The sequence below is a fragment of the Nipponia nippon genome, unplaced genomic scaffold (genome assembly GCF_047370975.1).
Source record: "Nipponia nippon isolate SJK-2023a ecotype South Korea unplaced genomic scaffold, ASM4737097v1 scaffold_5, whole genome shotgun sequence".
Lineage (NCBI taxonomy): Eukaryota > Metazoa > Chordata > Aves > Pelecaniformes > Threskiornithidae > Nipponia > Nipponia nippon.
Window position 1 is genome coordinate 57,822,829 of NW_028262369.1, and position 12,053 is coordinate 57,834,881.

General features: G+C 52.7%; 1 long non-coding RNA gene across 1 annotated transcript; it reads left to right on the forward strand.

The window, feature by feature from the left end:
- The first annotated feature begins 1,531 nt into the window (after positions 1-1,531).
- Positions 1,532-11,833, forward strand: LOC148052272 (uncharacterized). The gene is made up of 4 exons (XR_015698708.1): positions 1,532-1,851; positions 5,669-5,810; positions 7,182-9,454; positions 11,697-11,833. It is a non-coding gene; the product is annotated as an uncharacterized LOC148052272 (long non-coding RNA).
- The last annotated feature ends 220 nt before the right edge of the window (positions 11,834-12,053 follow it).

Below are 12,053 nucleotides of genomic sequence, written 5' to 3' on the forward strand. Positions count from 1 at the left end.
GATTCCCTGGGAATGGTGGTGTTATGCTTAGAGCCATCGGCTGTGTTTTATGGGCAGAACCACCGGCTTTCCTGATGGCTGCAGTTGGTCAGTCCAGTAGTCCAGCGACTATCTCCCCCCCTTGGGTTCACTTTTCAGTTGCACAAGAGGGGTGAAAGGAAAGAAGAGGTGGGTGGGAATGGGTCCTGCCACCAAAATGAAGGCTTGACACGCTGCAGCCTCAGATGAGGTTTTGAAGATTGCCTCTCAGCCTCAGGAACCTGTGATTTCATGCCAACACCTGTCCCACTCTAAAAACTCTGCTTACCGTATTTCAGATTTGGTCTCTCAACCATCCCCCTCTAGCCTTTGCTGTGGTTGACGGGTGAGCGTTTGTGCTTTCCCAATGTGTCCATTAATAGCTTCCTCGTCAGCTGGGGGACAGCTGAAACTGGGGTGTGACGAGATCAGCGTCTCTGCACGTGTCTGAGCCTCCTCGTGCTTTGCACTTCAGCTTGAGGTATTGACTCCTCACCTGCCCCTACCCGCCTTGTGCTCTTCAGCAGTGACATTTGGCCCAGGGCTGCAATTAAGAAATCCAGTGAGTTTCTTCTTCCCCTTCCTCCTTCAAGGTGTAACTTTCATGTTTTAATAACGGTGAGTTTTGGATGTTAACAATGCTACTCCAGTTCTGTGAAAGGAAAGAGCTGCTGCAGTGCAAGAGAAGGATGTGTATTGCTGTGCCCCCAACCCACAGGCAAAGATTGAAATGAATCCCTTCTGTGGAAGAGCTCGCTGAGCAATTGTAATTTAGGTGCACAACAAATTCCAGCTGACTTCGAATGCTGTTTACAAAAGACTGGGCAAAATGAATCATTTGTGCAAAAGTTAATGGAAACAACCAGAGCAGAGAGGAGGTGGGATGGCACATCGTAACCTGACAGGTTGCTCTCTGGAAATATGCCTGCTCAGGTTTAGTGTGAGCTGAGCATTTATGGAGAACCTCAAAAGCCATCTGCATTAAAGGAGACCTTGGAGGAAAAGGAGGTCCAAAGGTCAATGCAAAGGTTTGACTCTTCCTTATGTTCCTGTCCTGTTGACTTGCATGTGATCTTGGGCAAGCTTCTCGGAGGTGCATGGCCCTGGGAGCTCCCATCCATGTTGGTCAAAACTGAGCCCATCTGACAGTGTTGCTTCCCATGACCCTGCTTAGCTTGTATGCAAAATGAGTGTTTTAAAAACACTGATTGCAAGATGGGATAGGCATTCAAAATTGTGTTCTCTGATGCTTTCCTCGGGGCCCAAGGGAGGTAGGGTCTAGGTTTCCCTGGCAGAAAGGCGCAGCTCTGTGGTCCCAGCTTGTCTTTCTGCCACACTGGTGAGAAGGTGCCATGTCTCAGTCTTGCTGCAGTGATGCTCAAAGCCTTGGCCACCCAGGAGACTGCTTTGCTCCAGTTTTGGTGTTGGAGATATCTATCACCCTAGAGAAAGGAGCTCATGCTAGAGAGCTTTCCTGAGAAAGGGAAACTATTTCCCCTTGTAGTCACTCAGTGAGAAGCACTTAATTTGCTTTTAATCCTGATAAGAGGGCAGCATTCTTTACATAGCTGCTGCTGAGATAGCGTCATCCTGTGAGCATCGCAGGCAGCAGGACAGCATGAAACTTGCAGGTTCTGCTCTGGTTCCCAGCTTTAAGTCTTTATTTGCCAAATACATGTTCACAGCGAGATCAAAACAAGCATGTTGCCTATTGGTGCTGTGTAATTCCTCTGCAGGTGCTGGAGCCCAGCCTAGCTGCTTCTATCTGATGGGACCACTCCTGACTATTTGATTCCTGCTGTTGTTCTCCACCCTCCCAAACAAAAACTCCAGGTACAAATGATACCTAGATCTTGCATGCTTGAGAAAACTTTGTCTCAGTTAGCTTACTGGGTACCAAGCGTCTTCAAAGATAGCTGGGCATGGAAATCTGTGGCAGCTGCTGTGGTTCCCTCCGGGCGAGGCAGACACCACACCTCATTCCTCCACCTGCTCGTGGATCAGCAGTTCATGGAGCATGGCCTGGAGACACAATCCCAGACAGTGGTGCTGCATGGGGGATAAAGACTGCATCCGCTGGTTGGCATGTGGGCTGCTGCACCTACAGGAGAGCCCTCCCAGCCCTCAGCTGTGTCTCTGCACACAGGCGTAAGGCAGAGACACGTGAGCATGCAGCCACGGAAGGATCGCTGGTGAATCTGGCTGGGCGTGGGGTCACAGGCACGCTAAATGGGAGTGTGCTTCTCCCAACTACGGGACAAAAGTTGTGACAGAACAAGGGTTTTGGTTTCTTTGGGTTCCTTATCTTGTTGCTGCGGGTGTCCTCTTCTCAGTGCTTGTGGGGAACCAGCTCTTCTGGGGGACAGGGTTGTGCTGCATTATGGTGCCAGAATAGCACAGCAATGCCACTCTGCATTTCAAGAAATGTGATGTAAGCATGATTTATTGAGCCACCGATGTGCAGGGTTGCTCTTTTCTGGGTCCTCTTCTTGCTTACAAGAAGGCCGGTCCAGATTGCTACTTTGTGTGGAAGCTTATTTCCTTTTTGGGAATCAAATTCTTACACATAAAGTTCACAGTAGAGTTTCTGTTGTATAAAGGGAGTTGATGCATGCAAAAAAATGCACAAAACAGTGCTAAGATAAAGTAGGCATGACCTGTCCAGCCCTGGCATGGCCCACATCAGCCCCCAGGCTGTGCCCACTTGCTGGTCCCTGCCATAGTCTCTGGGTGTTTTGGGAGGCAAGGTTGATTTTTGTCATCCCGTAAGAGGTAAGGGTGTTCAGAAATTGGTGGAGCCACCGCTGAGCAGGGTGGGATTTGCCATTGTGACAGAGACACCATTTGCTGCTTTTGGGTTCTGGCTTCTGCCTGCTTACAGGGGAGACCCAAGCCACTGAAGGGGGAAGAAAGAATGAACTTGACGAAATACTTTGCCGCTTTTATCTTTGTCGGATGCAGGTAAAACTCAGCCTCCTGTTGTCCTCAGCGGCCAAGACAGGAGCGTGAAGGCTTTGCCTTCCTAGAAGCCCTGGCTGCTGCAGAAGCTGTTTCCTACTCCTGGAATAAAGTCCTGGTCCTGGTTGCAACACTTAAAGCCATAGCTATTCAGCTGATCTGTTTTCCTTTTAGGATTAATGTTGATACCTAGATGTGGTTTTGATCTTCTGTTCTGAAAGAGCTGCCTGCTGCTGGGGTCATTGCTGGGAACTGGGAGGGAGAGAGATCTCTGCAGATTATCAGCAGTTACGGCATCTTTTGGGGGGTTGGCTGAGGTGGCCTGACTTACTCATGGCAGGACAGGGTGGAAGCGAGGTGCGGGGTTAGTGCAGCGTTAGCTAGGTTTTGGACTTCTGGCCTGTGATATGTGTGGTAGGACCATCGTCAAAACCATGGCACGGCTTTAATCTTTGCTCCAGCCCTGATGCACTCTGTCCACTCCCTGTGTTGTGCAGTGCTTTGTGGGAGGTGAGGTGGATGAGCCAGGCTTGTCCTGCCAGCTGAAATGGTCCTGGAAGTCAGGCTGGTGTGGGGCAGGGGCTGTACCTTCAATGAGAATGAGAAACCAAAGACAACATGGTCTGAGAGGTCTCACAAGTCCCTGCTGACTTCCCCCTAGGGTGCTTGCTTTGAGCATCAGTGAGAAAGAGATACTGCAGCTTGACAGAGCAGAAGGGAGGTGAAGGATTAAACTGGAGTGAGGCATCAAAGCTGATGCTCTAATTGCTGGTTCCTGATCACGGTCTGGGTTGTGCTAGGTTGTAAGTTGGTGATACAGACCAACCACCAGTCCCTAGGCAGGACTAGGGAGATGAGCAGACGCTTCTGGCAGGGCATTCAGCTCAAGCATTGCTTTCAGGTGACTTTGTCCAGTGTATTAATTCAAGAGATGGAATCCTTGCTGCTTGCAACAGTTCTCCATGAAGGACCATGAAAGGTCATTGCCGTGTTGCCCTCCAGGTGGTGATGGAGAGCAGTGGGGTGGAGATGGTGTGTCAGTTTTGCGAGTATGGCTTCCTTACATGCGCCAGCATGTCTGACAGCTCTCTGCTGATCCGCATGTACCACTGGGCATCTATGAGAAGAGTAGCTCCCAAATCCTGTTGGTGGCTTCAGACCTTGCCACCAGTTCCATGGATAACCCTGAATTTTCCCTGTGCGAAGCAAGGTCAGGTTGGTGAGTCCTGGGGCTGCTCCCACGTAACCTTCAGGTTCCCTTTGGGCTGCTGAGACTGGGTGAAGCACAGCCCTGCTATTTCCAGTGCAGGTCTCTAGTGGGAGGCAAAGGGGGCAGGCAGGGGTGGCAGGCTCTGCACCCACAGGCTCCTTCTCATGAGGCATTCATGCAGTAAGGCTGTTGAAGGCGAGTGGTGGGGACTTTTCCCAGGAAACGTTTTGGCGGCTCTTTGCTTTGAGACATGGCTGGCTTGCTGCATCTCCCAGTGAGGAGCTCAGCGGGAGGGCTGCTTTCGTCTGCCTCCTGCAGGACTGGTTTTCCTCCTCCATGGTGGAGTAAAATGAAGCAAGTTGCCTGGAGCCACGCAGCAAATCTGGGATTGCAGCAGACACAGACCATCAGTCTCTGCGCAACTGGTCCCATGCTTTCGTGGCACAACTGCTTCCTCTTCTCCTAGCCGTGCTGGTTGCCACCCCGTGGACTCAACATCTGTTGCTGGAGTCCCTGCAGGTCTGATTTTCCCCTTGGTGTCTGTCTGCATGCAGCATTTTGGCAAGGAGGCATGTTTAACTGGACAATGTAACCGCTCCCTCCAAAGAGCTTAATATTAAACAGCTTTTACGAACTGTGGAGGTAGTGAAGGGAAAATGACTTTGCTACCCAGTAAACCTTTTGCCTATGTGCTCAGATCTGGGTTGTGATACCGCTGGGTCACAAGTGGTTGCCTCACGCTGGTGTTTCCTGGCACAGCTCTGAGTACACAAACATGCTGGCATCCTCCCCATCTGCTTCGATTTGTGCCCCCTGCACTGTTTAATATTACAGTGCCGGGGACACCCCGACCAGAAGATCTCTGCTGGCGCAAGGGAGCTGGGTAAGCAACTCCACCTCTTGCAGAGCCTCCAGGATGCTGGTCTTGCTGGTTTCCAGTAGGATGCACAGGGCTTTCCCAGCACATCCCATTAGGTGGCAATGCAGCCTGTTCCTCTGTTCAGCACCAGAGGATGATGGCAGCGAGCACAGGGCTTCAGCCTGCCTGGGGGCAGCTAAGCGTCAGACTGGGGCCTGCAGACTGCTGTGGGGTACGCTGGGGCAGCCAAGGCTCTGAGCACATAGGAAGGGCACTTAACTCTGTGCTTTTATTTTGGCTTTGGCTGCCAACATTAAGAACAACCCTGGGATTTCCCATCCTCCTGGCTTTGAGGTGCCCTGTTTCACATGGTGGCTCTGGTGATCCTTGGGCCAGCCCTGTCCCTTGCGTGGGCTATACAGGTTCTCTTTGCAAGTGCTTTGGCCTCTGTGTCCACAAGCCTGGTGTTCCCTGTTGCCTTATCCTATGTCACCTCCAAGCAGGGAAACAGGAGAACGTGCCCAAGTGGCATCAGGCAAGAGGGGCACAGAGCATCTTCTCTGGGGTGACCAGCGAGCGGGGCAACTCTTGTTCATCTGACTGCCAGCCTGCCTGCCTTACAGACCCTGCCCCAGCTCGAGCTTCAGACGGGACATGGCTTCTGCTCTCCATCCTTCTCATCAGACTTTCCTGGGCCTACAGAGGATGGAGGGAGACACCTGCAATGCTCTTGGCCAGGGCACTCAAGCTCTTGCTCAAAAACGGGTGAGTAAAGAGCTCATCTGGCCAAGTGCTGACAGGCATGCTGGACTGCGGCCAGGGGACTTCCCAGGGTGACCGCTAGGCCAGACAGCAGCATTACTTATGGAGCACAAAGAGCATCCACCTGTGTAAGTGCCCTGTGCATTGGTGGCAAGGAGGTGCCTGAATTTCAAACAGGAGTTGGGATCAAAGCATGGGGCTAGAGGCTGCATGGGTCCCCCCAGGGAAAGCACAAGGGACTCAAAGACCTGTCAGGGGCTGGGGATGCATTGAACACCCCAGTCACCACCCAGCTCACAGGCTGTGCATGGCGGGTGCCCCCATGCTCTGTCACCCCTTCTCCCAGTCTCTGGTGGGTGGTGCATCCTATTACCTGCCTCTCCCTTGTTTAACTAAGACGTTATCTAGAGATCAGAAAGCACTTGGGTCCGGATCTCAAACAGAGCAGCATTTCACAGCAGCCCGGCCTAGGGGAGTTAAGTAATATTAATGCGTGATATTTCATTGCTGTGTAATTAACTTCAGCTGCTTTCGAGCTGAAACAAATTACCCTCAAAGACCATTTTTGTACCGGGGAGAACTTTGAACCGTGTTACCAGACCTTTTGTTGTCTGGGAGGGGAGCAGCCCAGCCAGAGCAGGGAGGCTGCTCCTTCTGTCTGTGGCTGCAGCTCTGTGTGTGGTTTTAGATGTGATAGTGTGGCCCAAACCAGCCTGGTTCCCATTGATGGTGGGTGTGCCAGCTGTGGGTGCCCAGCCTCCAGTGTAAACAAAGACAGAGGTTGTTAGCTGTGACTGTAATTAATCCCTAAAAGGGAGAGCCCCAGGCATGGGAAACTACCACAGCATCCCAGGAGAGCCTTCGGCTCCTCCCTGGGTGTATTCTCTGCTCAGATATATCCTGACGCACCCCCGAGGTGTTGGGCTTGCGGGTGGGAAGAACTTGCTCCTCGGTCTGCTGCAGCTGGAGGGGTGCGTGCCCTAGGCTGCATGTTGCCTCCAGTCCCCTGCAGCTGCCTCGCAGGCTTTGAGTGTATGCTGCTGTCCCCAGGTCTTCCCAAGTTACTCTGCAAGTTAATCCAGGTCTGTGAAACTTCACCCAGCTTGTTGGGAGAGAAAATTCAGCTAAGCTGCCTTATCTTTCAATTGTGTATGTTAGAAGGTGGCTGGCTGGTGCTGGGATTCAGCAAAGACCTGGTGATCTGATCGTGTGCAGGAGCCACTGATGCCCTTTTGAGACAGGGATAACAAACAGCTCAAAATACAGCTCTGCATTTCCCAGCAGGACCCCTCCTGCTGCAGCTCCCTGAATACCTTGTAGAATACACTTAGCACTTGTTTGCATTTACTTCGCATTTGCATCTTTTATCTCTAGCCAGCAGCGACCATGGCGATGGTACAGCCTGGTGTCCTGTGCAGCCCAGGCTGAGGAACGTGGCACGGACTCCTGCGATGCACCCCATGGCTCGTGGCCGAGTGGCTGCTGGATTCCCAGCCAGAGGGTCTGCCTGGGCTGACGGTACCGAGCCCTGTGTGGAGGAGCCCTTCCCGTCCTGGAGAAGCTGCTCTAGAAGAGCAGGAGGACTCCAGCAGCTTGTCTGGGATGCCTCAACCAGGAGCAGCTTAATTGTCTTTGATAAATTAATGACATCATAAAAACAAGTGAAGATGGGAAAGCCCTTGTTGCCGATGCAAGGCAGACACGCTTGGAACTGGCCTGAGTGGATTAAGCTCAGCATCCAGAGGAACTGCAGAGGCAGGGAGGGCCCCCGCCTTGGCCAAACAAACATGCACTCAAAAGATGTGGAGAGTAAGCCCCCCAGCTCCGCAGTGTTACCTGGTGGTGCGTTGTACCCCTCCAAGCCTGCTGTGGGAGCCGAGGGCTGGGGAGCTCCAGCACAGGTCCCACACGTTTGCCACGTGGTGTTAACGCGGTCCCTCCGGCAGCCGTGTGGCTTGGTCCCTCGCCTGTCCCTGGAGGAGCTGAGTCACCCTCATCTCCGATCAGAGATCAGAGGTCTGCAGCGTGCTCCTGTGTCCTTGGGGAAAGCGCTGGCTGTCGTCTTGGGTGCCCTCGGGGAAGGAGGAGGGAGGAATTGTGTCTGTGGCTGGTCTGGACCTCTCTGCCCATATGCCCACTGAGGAGGTGGTTGGAGGAGTTTTAAGAACTGCGCTGTTACTTCAGGTGAAGGGGCAGGGGGATGTGAGTCCCTGATCTGGATGTGTTAAAGCATGAGAGACAGACCTTCTGCCCAAACTCCCAGGAAGAAAGCCACTAGCCCAAATCCGATTGTGGCACCCTGGTCTCATCTGCTTTTTCTCATGCAGCAGCAAGTGCTTGCTGTGCTGGAATGGGTCAGTCCCAGTGTGGCTTCCCAGCAGCCCCATTTACACATGTGGGTACCAGCTGCAGTGGGGTTTCAATGCCTGGATGTGGTGTAGGAGGAGTCACAAGCAGCTTGATCTGTGAAGCTGGAGGGGAGAAGTCAAATCCACAAGCTGGGGAAATGCAGGCCAACAACCCTGCCGTTGCATTTCCAGGGCTGTATCATGCGGTGCTGCTCCTCCAGCCACACAGGAGCTCGGGATACACTGCACCCTCCTTGCTGGTGGGGACATGAGATAACCGGGCTGTGCTTGGAAGTACTGAATAACCTGGCCTGTCTAGTGGGACTGACCTAATGCCTTGCGCTTCCCCAAAAGCCAGCTCTTAGTTTTAAACCTGGGCAAGAGCCATCTGCTCAGCTTGACTTAAAAAAAAGGGGGAAGCTTTCACTTCTGGTTTCAGCAATGCCCTTGGAGCAGCGCAGGAGCCAAGCCAAGGCTTGTGCCCCATGTGTGAGGGGCTGCAGAAGGAGGTGTGAAGCAGCAGCATGTGGCCGAGCTGTCAAGCACCCGAGTAGCCCTTAGTTACCAGAAACCATCCCCCTGGGTGAAAGTGTGGGGCAGATGTATCCCACTGGGACAAGGACAGAAGGGGGGCAATGCCTCGCTGGCTGGAGAGGCCATGTCAATGCTGTGAGCTGGCGGCAGCTTTGCCGAGACATTTGCCATTGCGAACCGGGCACTGCCGTGGTGAAACTGCCCTTCCCCAGGGAAGGCATTTGGTTTGCAGCCTGCTGGGGCAGCTGCAGAGCTTACAACCTTCAGATTGGCCAAGTGTAGTAAGTTAATGATTAGATTTATCATAAAGCAATCTAATGAGAAGCAATATAGCCAAGCACTTTCCATTCAGTGACGCACATCCAAACCTTAATAGAAGCTGACAGCCTGACCCTGTTACCATGCTCTGGCCAAATAAAATCATCCTGATAGTTCCCTGGAGAAAGCAGCTATGGCTTTAATGTGTCTTCTCAAAACATTTATCTGACCAGCTTTAAAAAAAAAAACAAACCTGCAGTGATTCAGAGCTGGTTTACATGACCTCCCCTTGCTCTTGCTTCCCCAGCTCCTCTGCAGTGCAGGGGAGTCAAGGTAATACAGCTCGAAAAGCCTCTGCCTGCCCCTCGGCCTGGGACCACACAGCCCTGCACGCTGCAGGACGGCTCAACCCAGTGAGGAAAGCTCTGTCCGCGTCCCCTGTGCTCTCCAGGCTGTGCTCTTGGGTACCCGAAGTCTGCAGCACTGGCACCTGAGGAAAGTGTCAAGGTACTGTAAGTACTAATAGGAAAGCTTCAATAATTGAAGGTATTTGGGGGGCTTTTATTGACATGATTTTTTGCAGGTAACATTTTACTGCACCCGCTCTTCCAGGGTCAAGCCTCTGCTCTAAACCTTTCCCTGTATTCTCCCTCTGCAGTTTAAAAGGGAAACAACATGTGTTTTATTACAAGTTCCCAGTGCAAACCTCCGTCTCTCTCACTGACTGTACTTTTATTAAAAAATCTGGGCATGCCTTAGGATCTCAGAAACCATTGCACCTCAAGCAAAAGGTCAAACTCTTGATATAAATTGGGACTGCGAAAAAGAAGGGTTGGTCTTTCCAAGCCCTAGTTTTATCCTGACCATTGTTGTGTATTCACATCTTTGCATGTTTTCACACCTCTTCCAGCGCTGTTTTTGATAATCAACCACATTACTGCTGTAGACCCATTTATTGCCTCAACTGCAGTAAAGGGAAGGACCGAACCAGGCCATGACCTTGAGCCACACCTGATGGTGCCATCCAGAGAGGCTGGGACATGGGCTGGAACTGCAGGTGCCCTTACACCCGAGCCCAGCACCTGGTTCGAATGCTGGCTGCAGCTCCTTGCAGGGCAAGTGCAGAGATGACGAGCCAAGATCTTCCTGGCAATGGAATGGGGATTTGGGGAATCAAGCTGCATTCAAGGAAAATCTTCCAGGAGTGGCTGGAAGGAGCGAGTCCTGATACACATCCTTGTGGTGGGAGTGCTGGTTGCCACTGTCACTAGCAAAGGATTCTTCTGACTCAGGCAGGATGGCATCAGCTGGTACCAGGAACCTCAGGGAAAGCTGCAAGAAGTCCTGCAGCCTGCATCCAGGCTGTCCCCAGAACCTGTTCCCTGAAAAGGTGGTCTTTCCTTGGGAAGTCTTCTCCAGTGTGGTGCTTTATGAGCAGAACAGCTAGAGTGACTTTTGGTGCTTGCATGTGCTTCACTCAGCAGACTTTCCCCATTTGTATGTAGTTTATTTTTTGGTATGAATAACAGAAATACCCAGGGTCAGCTCAGCAGTTGTTTGATCCTACAAGTCCCTGCCCTTGGCCACATCATATGACATTGAGTTCCCCAAGGCGAATTGTGTGAAAAGATGCTTTTTTTTTTTCATCACTTCTGAATTTACTGTCTCTTCATTTCTGCTGAATGCCCTGTTGTTCGCAGAGCGTGAATACAAGCTCTGTCCCTGGGACCAGGATGGCCCCAAAAGCTGGGCACCAGAAGACCTCAAAGACGTGTTTTCTTGAATGTGCTGATTTTCAGAAGAGCCCTCCAAGGCAGAGCAATTACTCTGGCTTTGTGCAACAACCTTGATCCAGGAGAGGGCCCAAGAGGAAGATGGAGACAGAGGCACAGAGAAGACCCGTTTGGAGGGGGGAGGGAAGCCAGCCAGCCCTAGCAAGAAGAGCTCTGAACCCTTCTTTGTGTTGCTGGACTCGTGTAGCAGTGACCCCGTCCTTCCTTTGCCCTCGCGTGACTGCAAGTGCTGCAAAAGTGCCTGGGAACCAGTGGCAGAGCAGGGGCTGGGGATGACGGGGCTGATATTACGCTCATTCCCTCCTCAGTCCTTTCCTCCTCCTCAGCCCAAGCTGCTTTCTCCCATTTGCTTTTCATTGTGTTGTATCTCTTCATCCAGTTGGAAGCCTGAGCGCTCTCTGCTTGTGATCCCGAGGTCCAGCTGTGCTCCCTTGGCATACTGAGGCAGGAGCCCCTGAGCACCCCAGCAGAGCCCTGCAGCGTGGATGCTCCCTGGGGCACGCAGCCTGCTCCACACACATCCTGGCCCCATTCTTTGGTGCATCCCCATAGCTGCTCTCTGCTGCTGAGATGGCTGCTCTGACTGAGGTGCTCCATCCTGCTGCAGTGCAGCTCTTGCCTGTGCTGATTTCCTATGGCTCAAAGCACACCGTGTCTCCTGACACGGTCCTTGGGTGCTTAGCAAGGGCTGTGGCAGTTGCACAAGAGCCTAAGTGTCCCTGGGCTCTGTGTACCCCTGTGCTCCTGTCTGGAGGATTCCTGCACAGGTCGGGATGCTCTGGGGAGGCAACAGTTGCTCAGTAGAGAGTTTTCCAGGAGGAAATCCCTTCTAGAGCCGTGGCTGACTCGCCTGAGCAGAAAGGGAAGCCTGCCTTCCAGTGAAACAGGAGCAAAGGGCGATTACTCGGGGGAGGAACATATGGCTGATAAATTTTCCATCCCTTTGACTTTAACAGGTACCTGGGCATCAGGAGAAGAAATGCTCCAGCGCAGCTGTGAGGGACAGCTCGGTGGCAGGGAGGCTGGGGGACAAGCCAGGGCACCGTGATGGGACCCACTTCCCCATCAGGGCCTGGCAGTGCCACCCAGGAGCGGCGATCCCCCCCCACCAACTCAGCTGGGACTTGCTTTGCAAGGACAGCATCCTTCATGGTAGTCTGCGGCCACGTCACCCCCCAGATGCGGGGACTGAAAAGTGTCCCCTAAGTGTCACTAGAGGTCACTGCTGCACTGGCTGGGCCCCGGAGGCCGCTCCTCACCTGGACAGCCAGCCAAGCTGAGGAGGAGCAAAGGAGAGAGCCCCAAGGAGCTGG